The 4,764-nt window shown below is 44.5% G+C and overlaps 1 pseudogene; it reads right to left on the bottom strand.

Moving 5' to 3' along the window:
• Window positions 1–4,258: 4,258 nt before the first annotated feature.
• On the bottom strand, window positions 4,259–4,377 carry LOC112481225 (annotated as a pseudogene).
• Between the last annotated feature and the right edge of the window lie 387 nt (window positions 4,378–4,764).

The raw sequence follows: 4,764 nt of genomic DNA, 5'->3' as shown, positions 1-4,764 counted from the left end.
AAAATTTTGAACATATTTTTAAAAGTTTGGTGGGGAACCACTAGGGCTTTAAGGTGAGGATAGACATGCTTACATTTAGATCTGTGAAGGCTCACTCTGGCTGCAGAGTGGAGAGGGGATCTGAGCAGGGCAAGACTAGAAGCAGAGGGTCAAGGTAGGAGGTGAGTGTAAGCACCCAGGCTGGAGATGATGGAGGTTTGGAGCGTGTGACGTGGAGGTGAGGAAAACTGGAGAGACCTGAGAGACCTTTACAAGGAAAAATCAATAGGACTCGAGATTAATAAAACGAGAGGAGAGAGAGGGGGACTCCAAAGGCCCCTAAGGTACAGTGGAAAGAGCACTGGGCTGGGAGTCTCAGCATCGAGGTTCTAATCCCATATCTGCCACCAATAAATTACCCAATGGCTTTTGGCCAAGACATCTTACTGCCCTTCGCTGCTTTAGTTTCCTCATCTCACAGGACGAGATGGGGCCTATTGATTTCATGATCCATCCAATTTTGTTAGCCTATGATTCTATGAAGTAAATGCATTAGAGAGGACAAATTAAAACAATGACGTCTTAAGTATATGACCTAGCCTCTGCCAAGGCTAGGTCATATACTTAAGGATGTATTGGTATGCTTCACTACTCCTCCATCCCCCTCAGAAGACTGAGGGCTTCTACAGACAAGAATTGCATATCGTGTACCTGGGACCATAGCAGGCATATGATAATTGATTCATTGTACTTGTTAAATTAATTAATTTATAGTGCTGAGAAATGGATATTCTAGGAAGGTGTCTTGGTGCAATGTGTTGTGTGTTTTCTGTACACAAGGCACTGTAGTGGATGGAAGGGCAATCAGAATAAACAGGAAGGCCAGTCATGAACCTTAAATCAAGTCATTAAACACACAAGGACAAAAATAATGGTGCTTCTAGTTGTGGTAGGTGCTGAAAGGAAAAGTACTGGGTACTGTGAGTGTGTAATAGACTGAACTCAGGGTAGAGGAAAGTTTTTTCTGAGAGAATGATAATAAGGATGAGGTGATTTACTCACAGAATTTAGGAGCGAAGAGAGGAAGAGAGGAGGGGGAGAGACATTTAGACAGAAGGAAAAATAAGCATACATGGAAGCCTAAAGCAGGAAGGGGTTCTGGTGAAAATACTAGAAAGAAACCCACCAGAATGGTAATGTTGGCTATATTTAGGCTGTGGAATTATGGGTATACATAATTCTTTTGTATACATTTTGAATTTTGTGGATTTTCCACAACAAGGATCTATTACTTTAATTATCAGAGGGGGAAAAAAACATTGTAGACTTAAAATAATAAAGGATGAGGGGAGAATGGGTGTCATGGCGGGGGGGAAAGAAACCCACCAGAATGGTAATGTTGGCTATATTTAGGCTGTGGAATTATGGGTATACATAATTCTTTTGTATACATTTTGAATTTTGTGGATTTTCCACAACAAGGATCTATTACTTTAATTATCAGAGGGGGAAAAAAACATTGTAGACTTAAAATAATAAAGGATGAGGGGAGAATGGGTGTCATGGCGGGGGGGGGGTGCACATTCCAGAGGGATCGGTGACATAAGCAGTGACTAATTCCTGCGTGAGGGAGAGCACTGAGCACATTGGTAGGGCTGGAACAGAGCAGCAAGAGTGACTCACAAACAATACCGTTGAAGCTAGTCTGCCATGGTCCATGAAGGTTAGCCCAGGGGTTGGAGGTTGTATGAGAAGTCATAGTGAGCTACTTGCAGAGGGCCTGAGTGGCGAGGATATGCATTTAGCAGAGGGAAGTGGAATGGGGAGAAACCGGAGACAAAAAGACCCCCTAAGAGGTTCCCTTGAGGCTGGTGCAGAGGAACAGGGGCCTGGTTAGGATGCTGGTCCCACACAGGAAGCTTGCTTTGGTCTTCTTTGTTACTTCTCAGGCATCAAAGGGTTAGGCTGCCCCATGCTTTCTGCCCCCAGAGCGGAAGTGGAAACTGTGGTTTCCAAAGGTCCTTCCTGATCTGCAGTCTCTGAAAAAGAAACTGCTAGGCCAGGGACATTTCTAAAGAGATAGTCAAAGATTGGTTTAGGAGGATGGCATGGCAGGGCACAAGCAGGATTTGGAAAACTGAAGCCTGATGCAAGCTCCAAGATCTGCTCCCACTCACTCTTGATCCAGATCAGTACCCCTGCATTCACACTAAATGCTTTGCCAGCATTTCCCCCTGAGGCTGAGAAGCATTTTTAGGGTTGGAATGGGAGTTGGGAAGGGAGTGGAAACTGGCTCTCCTCTCCCCTCTGAGCCAGACCCACAGGAACTGCATCAGCCACTTCCCTTCTAAGCTTTCCCTCTTCCTCCTATGGAGTTATCTCAGATCACCATCTGATTGCTCCATCTGAACCTCCTTGGCATCTTCCACTCACCTCACACTCCCGACGTGGGTGATGCCTGCTCATTGCCAGCACAGAGAGCATCTTCATCCTGGCCTTCCACCCAGCCCAGAAGCCAAATGCAGTATGAGGGTTCATGTTCTAGCCATTGCCTATTCCCACAAGACAAGAGACATAAAATCATATTAAATCATTATGTTAAAGTGGTGTATCAAAATCAAGACTATCAGTGGCTGAGGGATCTCTGTCCGTAGCCCTGTCGTTGGTCTTGTGCTACTTGCTTTGAGGACAGAAAAGGCAGGGACATTGAAGAAACAGTCCGAGCTCTGAGTAATTTCACTTGGTCTTTGGAGGCATCAAGTTCTTTTTAAAAGTAGCATCAGCCCAGAAGACCTAGGTTCATGTCATAGTTGAGCTACTGCTAGCTGAGTCATCTGGGGCAGCCCACTTATCCCTCTAAGCCTTGTTGTCTTCAACCGTGAAATGGTCATGACAGCTACCTTAGGATCAAATAATGCAGTGTATGTGAAAAATAGGTAGTCTTTGAAAGGAGTTCTTCCTTCTACAGGTAGCTATTGTGAGCCTATTACTGAGCAAATGCTCAGGATATAAAGATAAAAAAGACAAAAAGTCACAGGCTGGATCCCTGCCCCCAGAAAGTTCCTCAAACTGTTGTAATTATTGATGACTGTTGAATAAATGGGGCGGTTCATAAGAAGAAAATGGAGAGCTCTGACAGAGTATGGCAGATTGCATTTCCAAAGATGAGTGCCCCTCCCCCATGCTCTTCTTGTCAGATGACTGACACTTCAGGACCAGGTCATGTTCCCTCCCTTTGAATTTAGGTGTGCTGTGACTGCTGTGGCCAATGGAGTATGGAGAAAACAATGTAGATTATAAAAAGAATATAGTTCATGTCTCAGTAACCCAGCCACCATGTAAGAGAAACCCAATCTAGACCACAGGCAGAGGAACTAAGGCCCCTAGCCAACAGTCAGCATCCACTGCTAGACATGTGAGTGAGGGATCCTGCAGACAACTCTAGTCTCCATCTTTCTAGTCTTCCAGCTATGACCCCAGACATCATGGAGCAGAGAAAAGCCAACTCCACCGTGCTCCATCCAAATTTCTGCCCCACAGAATCTGTGAACATAACAAAGGGCATCTTGTGCCCTAAGTCTTGGTAATCTGTTTGGGAACATCAGATAATCTGAGCATAGAGTAACTTTAGGACAAGCAAGAATGAGTAGCATATAAATTAAAGTAAAAAGTGCCCTAGAGAAGTTGAGGGTTAGTCAGAAAGAAATGACATTAAATGTGGAAAGCATTACTAGCCCTCACCATGTAGTTTCTAATCCTGTCCTGCTGTGAAATTCTTCCCTCAAAGGCCACTAACAACTTCCCAACTGACAAAAAATAAATAAATAAATAAAAACAAAAACTACCTCGACTTTTTCTCTTTTTTTTTACGCCTTCAGCACCCAGTCTTCTTAAGTGGTCTCCCATCCAAGTACTAATCAGGCCTGACCCTGCTTAGCTTCCTGGATCAGACGGGATTGGACTTGTTTGGGGTGGCATGGCCGTAGACTCAACTTTTTCTTGATACTCATACCCCTTTAACTTCTTCTCTTGACTTCCAGGCATAATGTAAGGTCAACAACACAAACATACTTTTCTACTCATCTCTCCTTTGCTTTATTCACTGGTTCCTCTTTTCTTACCCACCTAGGGTGTAACCAACTTACCGTTCAATGGCTGGCTCCCCGATCTGTGGCCCTCAAAGATCTCATTCTTTTTTTTTTTTTTTTTAAGCGAGGCAACCCTTGGTTGACCTCATAGATTGCAAGGACCTTGTCAGCTTACAATCTCTTATTTTTTACGCCTACAGCACCTGGTCTTCCTAGGTGGTCTCCCATACAAGTACTAATCAGACCTGACTCTGCTTAGCTTCTGAGATCAGACGGGATCAGGCTTGTTCAAGGTAGCATGGCCATAGAGAGCTCATTCCTTCTTGTTGAAACTATCACCTGTGTGCCAAGTCCAATATCTAGATAGCTAGTCTTATTCCTCCATGTGAGCCCCTATCTCATATGTCAAGTTTCCCACTAGTCATATGTCAATACCTTATTTCTTTGCCACCTCAAATCTGACACACCCAAAATGGACCCACTATAATGGACGCTCTCTGGGCCTCACCCAAATCCTTTTTAGCAGTGAGTCTGCTCATCTTCCAGCTGCCGGGCCTGTTGTCTAATAATTATACATGGCCGTCTCCTTTTCTGGAGAATTGCCCTAAGCTAAATGCGAGCTAAGCCATCCCTGCTTACGCACACTTTGGACAGACCTCAGCCAATGATTGCCTGACATGGGGCTGCAAAACACCAG

This window comes from Pteropus alecto, unplaced genomic scaffold, assembly GCF_000325575.1.
Source record: "Pteropus alecto unplaced genomic scaffold, ASM32557v1 scaffold555, whole genome shotgun sequence".
NCBI lineage: Eukaryota > Metazoa > Chordata > Mammalia > Chiroptera > Pteropodidae > Pteropus > Pteropus alecto.
Note: the sequence above shows the minus strand (reverse complement) of the source record. Positions and strands in the feature narration are given on the sequence as shown.